Source organism: Neomonachus schauinslandi, chromosome 13, assembly GCF_002201575.2.
Source record: "Neomonachus schauinslandi chromosome 13, ASM220157v2, whole genome shotgun sequence".
In the NCBI taxonomy this organism is placed as follows: domain Eukaryota; kingdom Metazoa; phylum Chordata; class Mammalia; order Carnivora; family Phocidae; genus Neomonachus; species Neomonachus schauinslandi.
Window position 1 is genome coordinate 6,524,086 of NC_058415.1, and position 16,665 is coordinate 6,540,750.

The window sequence follows — 16,665 nt, forward strand, 5'->3', positions numbered from 1 at the left end:
CAAAGCTGTCATCATCAAGACAGTATGGTACTGGCACAACAACAGACACATAGATCAATGGAACAGAATAGAGAGCCCAGAAATGGACCCTCAACTCTATGGTCAACTCATCTTCAACAAAGCAGGAAAGAATGTCCAATGAGAAAAAGACAGGCTCTTCAACAAATGGTGTTGGGAAAATGTGACAGCCACATGCAGAAGAATGAAACTGGACCATTTCTTTTCACCACACACAAAAATAGACTTAAAATGGTTGAAAGACCTAAATGTGAGATAGGAGTCCATCAAAATCCTAAAGGAGAACACAGGTAGCAACCTCTTCGACCTCAGCCGCAGCAACTTCTTCCTAGAAACATCGCCAAAGGCAAGGGAAGCAAGGGCAAAAATGAACTATTGGGACTTCATCAAGATAAAAAGCTTTTGCACAGCAAAAGAAACAGTCCACAAAACCAAAAGACAACCGACAGAATGGGAGAAGATATTTGCAAATGACATATCAGATAAAGGGCTAGTATCCAAAATCTATAAAGAACTTATCAAACTCAACACCCAAAGAACAAATAATCCAATCAAGAAATGGACAGAAGACATGAACAGACATTTTTCCAAAGAAGACATCCAAATGGCCACAGACACATGAAGAAGTGCTCAACATCACTCGGCATCAGGGAAATCCAAATCAAAACTTCAATGAGATACCACCTCACACCAGTCAGAATGGCTAAAATTAACAAGTCAGGAAATGACAGATGTTGGCGGGGATGCGGAGAAAGGGGAACCCTCCTACACTGTTGGTGGGAATGCAAGCTGGTGCAGCCACTCTGGAAAACAGTATGGAGGTTCCTCAAAAAGTTGAAGACAGAGCTACCATACGATCCAGCAATTGCACTACTGGGTATTTACCCCAAAGATACAAATGTAGGGATCCGAAGGGGTATGTGCACCCCGATGTTTATAGCAGCAATGTCCACAATAGCCAAACTGTGGAAAGAGCCAAGATGTCCATCGACAGATGAATGGATAAAGAAGATGTGGTGTATATATATACAATGGAATATTATGCAGCCATCAAAAGGAATGAGATCTTGCCATTTGCAACGACGTGGATGGAACTGGAGGGTGTTATGCTGAGCAAAATAAGTCAATCAGAGAAAGACATGTATCATATGACACACTGATATGAGGAATTCTTAATTTCAGGAAACAAACTGAGGGTCGCTGGAGTGGGGGTGGGGTGGGAGGGATGGGGTGACTGGGTGATAGACACTGGGGAGGGTATGTGCTATGGTGAGCGCTGTGAATTGTGCAAGACTGTTGAATCACAGATCTGTACCTCTGAAACAAATAATACATTATATGTTAAGAAAAAAAAAAGAAGAAGAAGAAGATAGCAGGAGGGGAAGAATGAAGGGGGGGAAATCGGAGGGGGAGAAAAACCATGAGAGACGATGGACTCTGAAAAACAAACTGAGGGTTCTAGAGGGGAGGGGGGTGGGAGAATGGGTTAGCCTGGTGATGGGTATTAAAGAGGGCACGTTCTGCATGGAGCACTGGGTGTTATGCACAAACAATGAATCATGGAACACTACATCAAAAACTAATGATTTAATGTATGGTGATTAACATAACAATAAAAAAATTTTTTTAAAAAAGTACTGCAGGGGGGTGCCTGGGTGGCTCAGTCGTTAAGCGTCTGCCTTGGGCTCAGGTCATGATCCCAGGGTACTGGGATTGAGCCCCACATTGGGCTCCCTGCTCGGCGGGAAGCCTGCTTCTCCCTCTCCCACTCCCCCTGCTTGTGTTCCCTCTCTCGCTGTGTCTGTCTATGTCAAATGAATAAAATCTTTAAAAAAAAAAAAAAAAGTATTGCAATTTATATATGTTGAAAAATAAAACTGCTTAAAAGTGAAACTTCTCATTGAAGTTTGGTCACACTACCCCCAAAGTCATACTGTCTTAGTTTAAATATTCCTAGAAGCAAAACCTGATACAGGATTCAAAAGAAAGTAGATTAGTTTTGAAGTTCGGGTAACAATGGCAGAGAAACAGAGAAGTGGTATAGGGAAAGGGAAGGCAGCCAATAATACTGCACTCTTAAGCCAGCTACCACAGTGGGCTTAATCCCTCAGAAAAGCTCTAGGCAACAGTATAAAACATGTCTCAGAATTACTCCACCCAAGGGAGCAAGTGTAGCATTTATACAATACCAAGCCCTGAGAGTCAGTGGCTGAGGCTGCACCCAGGAGTGTTAATTTCACAGCGCTTCTGGTCTGCCACAAGCCCTGCAAACATGGCTTCCTACCTTTCCAAGAAGAGTCAGTAGGTTAGAGATGCAAATACTAACAGTCAGAAGTTTACTCAAGCATACTGAAGCTCCCAGGGTAGAAGGGTGGACCACTCACAGCATCAACTACAGCCATGCTATACAGTTATGCTATTATTAAAGAGAACAAAAGGAGAAAAGGAGATGTGGTCTATGCTCTATTGACTACTTGGTCCAGAACTTGTTCTTCCTCAATTTCTGCTTGAAAAATGAGTTACACTATTTTTAATAACATCAATTACATGTAAACTGATTGAATTTTGTATGTTCTTTTTTTTTTTTAAAGATTTTATTTATTTATTTGACAGAGAGATAGTACAAGTAGGCAGAGAGGCAGGCAGAGGGAGAGGGAGAAGCAGACTCCCCGCTGAGCAGGGAGCCCGACGCGGGGCTCAATCCCAGGACCCTGGGATCATGACCTGAGCCGAAGGCAGCAGCGTAACCGACTGAGCCACCCAGGCGCCCCAATTTTGTATGTTCTTTAAAGAGAGAGTGAACATTCCTCTGTTGTCAAAAACAGAATGTCCTCCTAACAGGGCATATGAAAAATGGAGTCTAGAAATAAAGTTATCTAGGGCGCCTGGGTGATTCAGTCGTTAGGCATCTGCCTTCGGCTCAGGTCATGATCCCGGCGTCCTGGGATCGAACCCCGCATCGGGCTCCCTGCTCCGTGGGAGGCCTGCTTCTCCCTCTCCCACTCTCCCTGCTTGTGTTCCCTCTCTCGCTGTCTCTCTCTGTTGAAAAATAAATAAAATCTTTTAAAAAAAAAAAGGTAAGTTATCTAGAATACAGGGAAATTAATTTAGGGAAAAAACTTTTTAAAAAAAGATAACTTTTTAAGTGTTTTTATCTCATATTCGCACCATCCAATCCATTATGCTGTACATTTTGTTTGAATATAAATATTAGACAAAAAAATGTTATAAAGTCAGAAATGGTAGAGACTATTATATTAAGTACATTTAGTATGAAACCATCAGCTACATTTTGTAAAGGCAGGGGTTCTGAATGCTTTAAAACCAAAGTACTTTGGTTGTGGGAGGGGAGGTATCACGTACTTCAATTATCCAAAACCTAGAAATGTTTGCTAAAGAAAAAGGTCCTCTGTGAATTTGATACATTAAACCAAAAGATGGTACACAAAATGCGGTTGGTTATTTGCTGATCTTTCTTTACTTGAGCATACACAGCCTCTTTCCTTATCTAAAATATGCTTTAAAAGCTGTATAAAAGCTTTAATAGTACAAAAGGACTAATGAAGTATATGGGATAACACAAGAATCTCACTGATTAGATAGGGACATGTGTATCGCCTAATCACAAGATTAAATGCAACAGAGGTATTTTTTAAAAATGCAGATCCTGTTAAATTCTATGTGAATTTGATAGGCATTAAAAAGTTCTCACCATTATGAATGTGTTTTTTGTTTGTTTGTTTTTGGGGGTTTTTTTTGCATAGCTTGTAATTCAAACCAGCCACTAGAAATATTATACTGGGAAAGAAGGAAAGAAATTAGTTCTTATTTTTATAATTGGAGTCTCCTTATTATTGGTAAAGATAAGTAGGTATACTTGTTGTCCATGTATATTTCTTTATGAATTGTCTGTGGCTTTTTCCTATTTTTTCTTTGTCGTATTTGTCATATATACATTTGTCAGAAAAATATTGTAGAAATTTACCCCATCATATATTAAAACTTACTATAAAAAAACTGTAACCAAAACAGTACTGGTATACACATAGATCAGTGGACCAAAACAGCATTCAGAAATAAATCCAAGTATATATGGGAACTTAAGGTAATAACAATGACATTTCAATACAGTAAAAAAAGATATTTGTTTACAAAAGGCACTAGCATAACTGACAGTACAACCAGAGAAAACATGTTAAACTTACACTTCATATAAAAAAAATAAATTATCTATGACAAAATAAAATATTTCCAAAATAAGTATAAAAATACTGGAAGAATCTTTGACAGGACTTTTACCTGGAACAAAAAACTTTGTTATACAAAATGAGAAACCCAAAACTCATAATAACAAGTCACTCAAATTGGCTGTATGAGTCCATATTTACTTTGGCTAATAAAGTGTTTTTCAGAGACGCCTGGGTGGCTCAGTCGTTAAGCATCTGCCTTTGGCTCAGGTCATGATCTCAGGGTCCTGGGATCGAGTCCCACATCAAGTCCCACATCGGGCTCCCTGCTCAGCGGGGAGTCAGCTTCTCCCTCTACCTGCCGCTCCCCCTGCTTGTGCACACGTGCTTGCACTCTCTCTCTCTGACAAATAAATAAATAAATAAAGTTTTTTTTTTATGACCACTTGAATTTCAATGCCTTAGGCAGAACATGGATCTCCAGTTCCCCGTGGTCTCCATTTCTCCCTACTATCTTACATAACTGGCCTTTTTATACATGGTAATGACAGTGAAGTCATTCAAGTTTTCTAAATGTACAATAAAGAAAAAGATCTATTAAAAAAAAAGGGGGGGGGGCGCCTGGGTGGCTCAGTTGGTTAAGTGACTGCCTTCAGCTCAGGTCATGATCCTGGAGTCCCTGGATCTAGTCCCTCATCAGGCTCCCTGGTAGATGGGGAGTCTGCTTCTCCCTCTGACCCTCCCCCCTCTCATGTGCTCTCTCATTCTCTCTCTCTCAAATAAAAAAAAAAAATCTATTACATTAAATTTTCAATCTCTCTAGAGAAAAGGAACCATAAATAAAAACAAAAGATACAGACTGACAAAATATTTGAAATTCATTTATCAAAAAAGGAGTAGGTAATCTCCAATATTTAAGAGCCCCATAAACTGATAAAAGGCACACAATCCTTTTGTGTGCCTAGAAAAATGACAATATATTACAACCTTCCACCAAATATATATTTTTGAGCACATACGGAATATTTATAAAAACTGACCTTAAGGAAACATATGCTTGAAAATTAAAAAAATAACTAAAAGTAGACGTAACAAAATCTAAACATTACTTCAAAGTACATTTAACTGTTACTGAAAACAATCTCTGCAATGAGTATATGCATTTATTTCACTTTTCTATTATACTTCTCTTCAAAAATGACTTAAAACATTTTCAAATATTTGTAATATTTGTAAATACTCTAAAAATCATTGCCATCAGCTCTTGTTCTTCTTATTTGCCCCCTTAAACATTTGACGTTGGATATTTTCAGTAAATTTCTTTGGTGTGTTTTAAATCCATCCACTTTAATTATTTCTATCCCAAAAAATCTTTTGTATATGTACATCATTTCCAAACCTAACATCTAAGGAGATAACAATACAGAAAATAGACTGAAAACTCACATAAAATTATAAACATTGTAATCAAAAGTTTTTTAAAAGCTGAGAAAAAAACACACGCTATGAAGTTTTAATATAATTAGGTTTAAAAATAATCAAATTAATCAGTAAAAAAACAGACAAAGAACATGAACAGTTATTTCACCAAAAAAAACAAGTATTCCATAAAATGAAAACATGGTCAACATCATTAATAATCAGAGAAAGGTAAATAAAAATGTTTGTTTTTGCCCTATCTGACTGGCAAAGATTAAGAAGACTGGCAATACCCAGTGTTGGCAAGGATATGAAAGAAACAATATCTAAGACTCTATCCTTTTTAAATAGGTAAGAGTAATGGGATGCATATTTATGAATTCTATGAAACACTTTATAATAATGAAAAAGAATTTAAATAACATTAAAGCGATTTGATAACATATTGTGTACTTAGCCAATAAAAATACTATGAAGATATTAAAAATGATAGCTTACATCATGGCTTTCATTATATCCTCAGCATTTTATTTCAGAATATTATGTGCCCAGGCACACCTGGGTGGCTCAGTCAGTTGAGCACCCAACTCTTGGTTTTGGCTCAGGTCATGGTCTCAGGGTCATGAGACTGAACCCCGCATGGGCTTCGTGCTCAGGGTGGAGTTGGCTTGAGTTTTTCTCTCTCCCTCTCCCTTTGCCCCACCCCTCTCTCACATGCTCTAAATAAATAAATCTTTTTTTTTTAAAAAAAAGTTGATAAATTTTTGAGTGACTAAAAAGAAGAGAAAATACAGACAACTCTTTCAAAGAGTTTTAAAGAGAATGGACAATGGGCAGTAGCTTGAAGATACTGTGGAGTCAAGTAGTGGCATAAAATGGGAACTGGCAAACTTCAGCCCACAGGTCAGATCTGCCAGTTGACTGCTTTTGTAAATAAATCTTTAGAAGTCCATTCATTTATGTACTGTCTATGGTTGCTCGTGTACCACAAAGGTAGAGTTGAGTAGTTGCTGCAGAGATAATCTTGCCCACAAAGCCTAAAATATTTACTATCTGGTCCTTAATAGAAAAACTTTGCCAACCCCTATTTGTTTGGTTTTTTAAAGGCTTAAAATGTATTTTAATAAGTTGATGCTGCACCACTGCTCCATTTCTCAGAAAAACTCCAAAGGTATCAGGGACAAATCAAACATAGTACACCAATAAAAAAGAGCACAGCATAACTACCTAAGATAGGCAAGGCTAAGAGCTACTGTCCGACTCTTCAGCACACAGCAACCCTGTTTCCAAGACTGTACTAGGCCTATCAAGAAAAGCTGTGTCAGCAACATCATAGACACAAAAGGGCTGTTCCTGTGCCAACCTGTTTCAAATCAGTGATTCTCAGTCTGGTCCCCAAACCAACATTATCGGCAAGTTTAAAGGTTTAAAGGCAAGGAAGGAAAATGCTATTGGAAAGCAGAATAAAAGGAGACCCTTGTTATATAATAGCGAAAAGTTTGGCAAAACTGTCACCTACAGTAACATGGGAAATGTAATGCATACCTAATGAGTTAAGGAGATTCTAGGTACAATGCTGAAGAAGCAAGTGGCTTCTTCCAGTTGCCTTTCTAGTTGAGAGAGTAGAGAGATGAACTAAAGAATGAGCCATTCACTTTTTGAATGCAATTTCAAGTAAATGTAAAGGGCTCAGAATACCCTTCTCAGCCAGCAAAGTGTTCTTAAAGTAAGAAAGAGCTTCAGGGCAAAGATTAAACCTAGAGTGGGACTATAAGATCCACTGTTAAAACCTCAGAAAGATCTAAGTTAGTACTTCATTGATCCTTTCAGGCAAAAAAATTACCTAAGGATCTTAAGGGTCCTGTTCCACAGTAGCCTCACAGGGAGCCTAAGGTAAGAAAAGGCTCCTCTAAGAGATTTGTAGGTATGGCTTTTGTCTGATGGAGTAGATTATGAACTGCTACACAGGAAGTCCACCAACTTTTTAAAAGAGCTACATCAGCTTAGAATGAAAGGGAGAGTAACTACCTAAAATGAGGCTTTTGGATACTGAATGACTACAGACAGGCAGGAAGTAAGCTCAGATGGTTACTCAGTTGCAAAGACGGCTCAGTTCTTTTGGGAAAAAAAGAATAATTCAGAAGGTGAAATCAACAACCAAAAGAAGCAGTCATGGCCCACTTGGAAGAACTTACAGGCAGTAGGACTGAGCCCCAGTCAAGGAACTGCCAACATGTGCCCCCCTGGGTTTCAGAACTGCTGTAGTAACTACCATATGCCTCCCTTGTCCCTCTTTTTGAACAGGAATTCTACTGCAATTAACATGTGCCTTTCCAATCTTGTACGTTAATCACGTGGGGGCCTAGTCCTTGTCTCTTCACAGGTCTTGATTAAACAGTAATAATTCTCAAGAAACCAGACCCAAGGAACCTCAACAGCATCTGGACTTGACTTAGATGATGAGATACTAGATTCTGATGTCTTGATGGGATGTAAATTAGAGGTCTCCAAGGAGGGGGTTAGTGTATTTTGCATGTGAGAGGCATGTGAAGTGTGGCAAAAAAGGCAAACTATGGCAACAGTATTGTCCAGAGATGGCCAAAACAGTATCTCTCATCCCACAGGTTTTCTTTCACATGTGACCAGTTAACAGGTGGAGTCCAATCCCTACCTCACCTATATTCACTGAACATTCGCTTTTAAAACCCAACTCACCATGTAAGAAAGCCAACTACAATGAGGCTCCCATGTTGTACAGAAGTCCAGGCCCCAAGTACACTCCAGTTAACAGCCCAGCTGAGATCTCAGTCAACAGCCTGCATCAACTACCAAACATGTAAGTGAAGACACTTCCAGATGATTCTAGTCCCCCACCTTCAAGTTACTCCCAGCCAACATGTCTTCCCAACTGAGGTTCTAGGCTTTGTGGAATGAAAACAAGGCATTCTTGGTGTACCCTATCTGAATTACTGACCCATCATATCTGTGAGCCTAATAAAATAGTTGTTTTATATCACTAAGTTTTGCAATAGCAAACAGCAATAGCAACCAGAATACATACTAATGGAAATGAGCCAGTAGAGGGAAAAATTGAGAATGCAAGAAAAAGAGGGAGAAATACAATAGCAGAGTCCATGAAGGCAAAAGGAGATGGGTTTCTCTACACAAGTAGATGGAGAAGCCTTAGATGCAACACTGACCAATTCATTAATTTTAAAGGGGAAAAGGGCAAGGGTGTCTGGGTGGCTCAGTCAGTTAAGCATCTGCCTTTGGCTCAAGTCATGATCTCAGGGTCCTGGGATTGAGCCCAGCGTGGGACTCCCTGCTAACCGGGGAAGTCTGCTTCTCCCTCTCCCTCTACTGTTCCCCCTTCTCCTGCTCTCTCTCAAGTAAATAAAATCTTTAACAAATAAATGGGAAAAGGGCAGAGTATAGGCACAGATACAGGATGAGGAGGGGTGTTACTGATGGTGGATTATGTTATTTAGAAATATGGAGGTAAGCACCAGAAGACACTTAGGAAATCTGAAAGTGGTTTACTGGAAAACAGGCATCAGAATTAGGGGAGGTACAAGAGGCTGTTTTTTGCTATAAACTGTAGTAAGCCATTACTTAAGTTTATTCACATTTTACCATATGACTCCACATTTCTAAAGTAAACAAAGTTTTTTAAAAGAAGATTAATTCCATTCCCTCATTTTCCAAATGAGGGGGAAAAAAGGCTCAATGATCACATGAGTTGCTCAAACTCATTTTGACAGCAGTTAGTCCCTATTCCCCCCTGATTTCCAAAACAGTGCACTTCTTCACATCACACTGACTTTCAAATTACAAAATATAACCTAGTGGTATTTTATTTCATAATCAGAATTTATTAAAGTCATTTAGTAAGCAATAATGAATACCCTAATCCCAAGGACTGATAGCAAAAAAGCAGGCCAAAGTATGTCCTTGGGAAATCAAAATAAGCATTCAAGCAAAACAAACAGCCCATGGACTATCTCAACCTAGTCTACCTCTGATAACTATACTGCACAGGCTTTAATAACAGATAATGCTTCCTTTTGCTCGTTCCAGCTCTCCCAATCTGAACACTTTTACCATGCTACCTTCACTTCTGTAAGTTATCTACCAAGGATTTCTCTTTCCTTTTAGAAATACCTTACCATTTTATTCAGATTTTACCAATACAAACGCACCCAGAGATCACTTGTCCAATCTGCTAGACCACTAAAGGTCTAATAAGAACCACTGAATGTCTACTCATTCAAATAATGTAAGTGTAAGGCTAATTCCCACAAGGAATAGCAGTACCTACATAGTGTGATATGAAAGGACACAGATGAATGACAAACACTGTCAAAAATACATTCCTGTCTTTACTATGCCTAAAATTCTCATCTTTAGTACCAGCGATGAGAACTTTGGATAGAAGTCTCCATTATTCACCCAACTGCCAAATCCAAAGGTCATCTATTATACTAGAGAGAACAAAATATTAACAGTGGCTATTTCTGCATGGGAAAAATATAAGCAATTTTCTTCTTCTAGTTTTCTAGATTTCATGTTAGGAACATTTTTAAGGCCTTTTTTCAGTTCTAACTCTTCTCATTTCTTAGCAGTGATCAACAATGATCAACATGTTAATCATTCCCACCCTCTTAACCTACCCACACACTTGCCTCTCAGGCCAACCACTCCTTTTAAGTCTCTTTTGCTAGTTCCTCTTCTTTCACCCTGTAATTATGGGCAATCCCCAAGGCTCAATTTCAGGTCCCCTGCTCTTCTTTCTGACCACAACTCCAGCCTTAAATTTCTCTACCACGTTCTACTCATCTACTGCCTAGCTATCTGTTTTCACTTGACTATCCCACTGTCACCTCAAACTCAACATATCCAAAATAGAAGTCCAGCCGTTTGTACCTCTTCAAACAGCTATTAATACTTTCATTCCTATCTCTGTCAGTACCGCCATTTAAAAAAGTCTAGTTCTTTCTTTGTCACTAACTAGCTGAGTAACTTTGGACACATTTTTAAATCTCTCCGGGCCTCAGATTCCTAATGCACAAAATTCATGGACTAGCCCAGATATTCTCAGATGTCCTGGCATTCCAATACTCTTCAATTTCTTATGTCATTGAGGATCGAAACTTCAAAGTCATCTTTGATTACTCCTCTTCCCCCTTACTCCCCACCACATGCTCCTTTCCTATCCAGTCTATAATGAGATCTTATGTGACATCTCTCCAGTCCTATTTTCACTAAATCCACACACCAGGCCTAGATTATTTTCCTAGCTCTATCACTTCTCTCTCCAATTCATACCATACACAGCACTCATGCCACTGTTTTTCCTAAAATACTCCCTTTAGCATGCTCTTTCTCAATCCAAACTTTTAAAGCTTCTGTTACCTATGGAGTAATGTACATTCTTCTCATGTTAGCCCTTAAAGGCATCCATAATCTAATTCCAATCTATATTATCAACCTGCTTTCTTACTACCCTGCCATACAAACCTTCATTTCAAATTGTTTTATGTGCAGTTCTGTGAAAATGTTGTGCATAATCTGCTTCTGTTTACCACCTGTACAAGGTCTTCCTCTTATGCAAAATCAAATCGTGCCTCGTTTTGATTTTACCTCCCCTCTGGAGCCTTCCCTGCTCACTTCAACTCTAAGTGGTCTCAAATATCTATAACTTTTATTATTTATCTTGTCTTTCCAGTTACATTTTAAGTTCTCAATTAAAGGAACCTATTTTATATCTTTCTGCATCTCTTTGAACATAGCAAAGTACCTTCTACATTGTAGATATTAATAAATATTTGTTTGGTGACTGACTAAAGTTCCTGTCTAATACACAACATTTACTGAATGCTCCTCATGTGTTCAGCACTCTGTGTATGTGTTCCTCACAGCAAATACAATCAACTAGAAAAGATAAGGTTAACACTAGAGAAATAATTATCAAACAACCAAATCAGGATATATAAATAAACTATGTGAAGATCCTCTGTGACTTAAAAGAACAATAGAAATATAGAAAGGAAAAGGTAATATTTAGTGAGAAACAGTTTCAGAAATGAGGTAGAATTTTAACTGGGAGTATAGTCATAGTAATACTAGTAATAATAATAGTGATAACAATTATTAATAATTAATAAACAATAATTAATAATTACAATAATAAAAGCTAAGACTTAAGGTGTGCTTAATGTGCCAGGCATTGGTCTTGAAGACTTTTCATGTATTAGTTTACTTCATTCTCACTACAACCCTATGGAAAAAGTACTACAGTCATCCTCGTTTTTTCAGATGAGACTGAGGCTCTACTTCATTATGGAATAGTGAGTGGTACAGATACAGAATTGGGCTTGGTGGAAGAAGGATGGAAAACATAAATGGAAGTTAAAGGCTGAAATAAGCATAACTATTATTAGAAAATATGGAAAGCAGCTTGAAGACTACAGCAGAGAATGCTCCTTGAGGGTCCTTAGACTAAAGACTGAATAAATAGGGCAGGAATAATGACCAAGTATCCTGAGAGCCAAGAAGAGGAAGTTAAATTTAACAAGTAGAGTGTGCAAAACCACTGAAGATCTGGGGACAAAGAAATGCCACAATAAGGAGTATTAGTGACATTTCTATTGTGGATAAACAGAAGAAAGAGATGCTGGATTCTGAGAGGCTGATTTGACTTTCAATATTCTAGGCTGAGGAAATAAGTCCTGGGGGTAAACTAGGTAAGCAGAGCTATGAGGGACAAAAGATATATGGACAGGACATGTTGAATGGCTTAATACAAGAGGTGAATGAAAGAGGTAGTTTAATGATGATACCTAATTTATTATTTTTTTAAGATTTTATTTACTTAAAAAAAAAAGATTTTATTTACTTATTTGACAGAAAGAGAGAGAGCACAAGCAGGGGGAGTGGCAGGCAGTAGGAGAGGAAGAAGCAGGCTCCCCGCTGATCAGGGAGCCTGATGTGGGGCTCGAACCCAGGACCCTGGGATCATGAGCTAAAGGCAGATGCTTAGCTGACTGTGCCACCCAGGCATCCCAGATGATACCTAATTTAAAGCCTATATGAGCAGGACAGAAGGAAATTCCAAAAGAGTATAAAAATGATGATTTTTCATTTGGGGCATGGTGAGTTTAGGAGACATTCAAAAATACTAGAAAAGCAGGACTGGAAAAACCAGGAAGTGACTAGAAAAACAAATAAGCAATAGAATTCGTTTTAAAATGAAAGAACTGGGCAGATGTTATAAAGATATTAAATAGGAGAGGAAATACACTAAGCCATGATCAGCTGGTACTAGCTTTGTATCAATAATTTTATCAATAATTGTATCAATACTTTTGGTGGGGACAGGAATCAGTTAGGGACCAACATTAAAAAATGCAGTTTTTCCATTTAAAAAAATTTTTGTGTGTATCAGAAAAGTCAACCAAAACCTAAGGCAAAGGTCCCCAAACTTTCTCCATTCAGGGAGTTCTTAGTTTTAGTAGTATTTTCACAGCACTCCTAGGCCAAAAGAAATACTTCAGTGGGTGAATTCAAACCATTTAATATCCTTACAACTTAGTGCTTGTCTGGCCTTGTACAACTTCTGGGAATCAAACCGGACAACATCACACTCTGATTTCCTGTACCACATTGATTCTCATGCAGTAGCTGCTTTTTATCAGAGCAATCTCTAAAAAAACAGCTTTGTAAAGACAGGGCATTGTAGAAAGGAATGTGTCGATTTAATGTTGAAACGGTTAACTACCTCAAACTAATAGTTCAAGCCTGAGTTCACTGCTGCTCTGGGGCACCTCAGCACACAGTTTGGGAAACTGGGAGCAAAGGCAAGGGGCCTAAAAAGAGAAAAAAAAATGTAAGAGGGGAGGAGCAGAAGAAAGTTCTTAGCACAGTTAACCACAAGAGGGCAGCCCAATAGCTGGTAGAGGCGGCACAATGGTGGGGGGGAAGGGGTGTCAAGGAGAGATAAGAGCAGAACCTTTCCATAAAAAGGCTCCAAGACCTCGTTGACCAGTTCAAGACCTGTAAGTGCTTTTTTTCCTTCTACTAAAGAGGAAGAAACACTGGTCTCTGGCAGACCACCTTATGCAGAGTGATTCAGCCCTTCTCTAAATCTCCTTTGCCTGCCCGGCCCATGACAGCAGCCAAGACTTCAACAGCAGCCAAGCAATGTACCACTTCCCCTGCATAATCTTACTGAATCGTCACAACGACCTTTTAAGAAAAGTGAGGCTCAAAGACATTTTAAATAATACAACTATTAAGTGGCAGGAACACCACTTATTCTGCCTCAGGAGCATCCCCCTTTCAGCAACAGCCAGGAAGCAGAGAAGAGATACCATGTTCCCTTCCCATACCTGAGACACCCGTCTCTGTCACTAGGAAAACCCAGTATATGAAACAAACTGTTCTGTTTGTTTTAATTTTAATTTTAACATGCTATGAACCCCAAACACAGGACATTCAGGTCGAACAAAAACAAGGTTCACATTCTTATGTAGTCAGCAAGGACTGCAGCTTTCCTGTACTATTAAGGCAAGTGTTGGACACATGCAGTTTACGGTATGTTACACTCTAACAGACACGTCGCACATGCAAGCTAGTGATTTTCACACTCGTGATAAAAGGTGAAGGGGGTGGGGAAAGAGAGATCAAAAGTTGATTATTCATCTTCAAATCTGCTGGGTGTTGCATAGGATATTTGCAGGAGCCCAACGACTCACTTGTACAAACCTATTAAGAAACCAAAAGCAATTGTCATCTCTCTTATTCCCACTTCCAGTTTCCTTCTCCACATTTCTCCTCCCCTCTATGACATATTCAGCCGCTTCTGTCCTTTCATTCAGAGAAAAGGAGTTTCTCCGGACTGATTAACCACCACCGGAAAGCAAACTGGGTAAATTCAACCGACACAGCAAACTCAAGCAGATAAAACCACCCAGGAAGCATTCAATGTGGTAGCAGAAACCCCAGCAAGAACAACGTGTTCTCTCAATAGGTATCTCTTATTACTTGAAAACGTTCCTCCTTGAAAGATTAACAGTCTCTGGCTGCTCGAGGAGAAAGGGTAACTGGCAACGCGTCTTCTGCAAAGCCTTGTGACTTGTATGATCAGAGGAGAAGGAAGCGGCGAATGTCTCTTAAAGGATCCCAGAGAGCAACAGTAAACACCCCGAATCGCCCTCCCAGACCAACATTCTAAGTTCGGCACTGCCATTTTCAGAGGAGTAAACCGCCAGGAGCCCTGCCTGTCGACACACGCTCCCAGCCTTCCTACGCACGCACTCCCGGCTCGCCACACTCGCCTTCCCCGCCGCCGCACAGCCCAGCAGCCAGGATCGCAAACCCACCTTCGCGGGAAGGGGAGGAAGGGCCTTTTTCTTCAGAAGCGCAACAGTTCACATCTTGTTCCCTCGCCTGCTTCTGAAACCTAAAAAAAAGCAGCAGCCGTTATTACCGCAGAAATCCAGGGGAAATAGATGCTCTTCCCTAGGCTGTCCCGACGTCTAGAACATTTTAAAGAGCTGTAAGGGGAGAGGGATGGGGGATACGAGGCACACAGGGATGCAAACAGCAACAGCAAGCGCGCCGTGGCCGGCTTCCCCTCCAAGAGGAAGGTTTTCTCGCCGAGAAGTTTACAGCCACTAGCAGGGGCCCAGCGGGGGTCAGGAGGCGGGAGGGAGGTGGACGGTCGACCGCGGCCCCCCACCCAGAGACCACGCAGCAATCGCACGCACCAGCTGCACCGATCCCGCGGCGAGGACGCGCCCCCAGGCCCGCAGGGGCTGCTCCGACCCGGCGCCCGCGGCGGGCCGAGATTCGCGGAGCCCCCGGCGTGGGCAGGGGTCCGGGCGTCCGCCAGGCTGGGCCCTCCCGGGCCCTCCCGCGCGGGGTCGGCTCCCACTCACATCCCTGGCCGGCGAGCCCCGGGCCTGTGCCCGCGCGGCCGCAGCAGCTCTCCGCCCCGACGCGCGCCGCGAGTCCGGGCCCAGGGCCGAGCGGCCGAGGCGGCGGCACCAACTCTGGAGCGCGCCGGACGCCGGCCCAGCCTGTCAGCGCTCAGGGAAGCCGTTGGCCGCGGCCGCCGCTACCCCTTCGGCTCCTCTTCCTCTCTCCTTCCTCCAGCCCACACCACTCCCACTTCGGGCAGCCGGGAAGCCCGTCGTCACAGGCGCCGTCTCCACCCTCTCCCGGGCCACACCGGCTTCTCAGCGCCTCGGGCGATGCTGGCTCGGACGCCCTCTTTGCGTCGGAGTCGGCCTCCACTCAGGCGGCACGTTCACTGGCGACTGAGGCGGACCCGCGGGCGGGGAGGGGCGGGGCGGGGCGGGGCGGGGGCGGGACCCGGCCGCGCGCCCCCGGACTGCGCGTGCGCGCGTGCGCCGAGCCGCCGCACCGCCCTTCTCCGGGCACGCGCGCGCCGCCGGGCTTGCCGGAGCCGACCTGGGCTTCCCGGGAAGTCGGCGGGAGCGCGCGGAGAGTCCCGGGGCGTTCCCTGGGAGTGAACGGGCGGGGAAGTCGAGCCAGAGCTGGCTACCTGGGCCCCAGACCCCGCAGGAGCCTGGCGCCGGCGCTGGGCCCGGCCCTCTCCAGATGGGCGTGTGTGCGGCCGCCGCCCGCCGTGGAGGCGGCTGGGAATGAATCAGCCAGGCCGGGAAGGTGCCCCCTGCACGCAGCCTGGCACCACAACGCTATCCTCCAGTGCGCTGGTGTTCGTTCCCCTTCTGCTTTCGCTTCCACGTTCCGCGTGCAGCAGACCTCACCTTCCCCAGTCTAGGCCTCTAGGCCGAGGGGAAGTGGCGCCGAGGGTTGGGGCAACGTTCACAGGCGCCGTTTTGTGCAAGTGCAATCCCGAGCGCCTGGCTCCAATCCATCACCTCTGCAAGAAAAGGGTGAGGGTGGGACGAGGCGCCCAGCTGCCTGCGGATTGGCGACAAGATCCAGCTAATGAGGAGAAACAAAGCCCACCGTCCCCCAAAAGCCCCATTCATTCGTTCAACAAATATTCGCA

At 42.3% G+C, this 16,665-nt stretch overlaps 1 protein-coding gene across 1 annotated transcript in view; it reads right to left on the minus strand.

Annotated features, from left to right (window-relative positions):
* Positions 1-15,773, minus strand: part of JAK2 (Janus kinase 2) — a 149,155-nt gene extending 133,382 nt beyond the window's left edge. The window contains exons 1-2 of the mRNA XM_021694453.2: positions 15,392-15,773; positions 15,005-15,084 (exon numbers count right to left, since the gene is read on the minus strand). The gene's annotated coding sequence lies outside the window, so the exon portion shown is untranslated. The remainder of the gene's footprint in view (positions 1-15,004; positions 15,085-15,391) is intronic.
* Between the last annotated feature and the right edge of the window lie 892 nt (positions 15,774-16,665).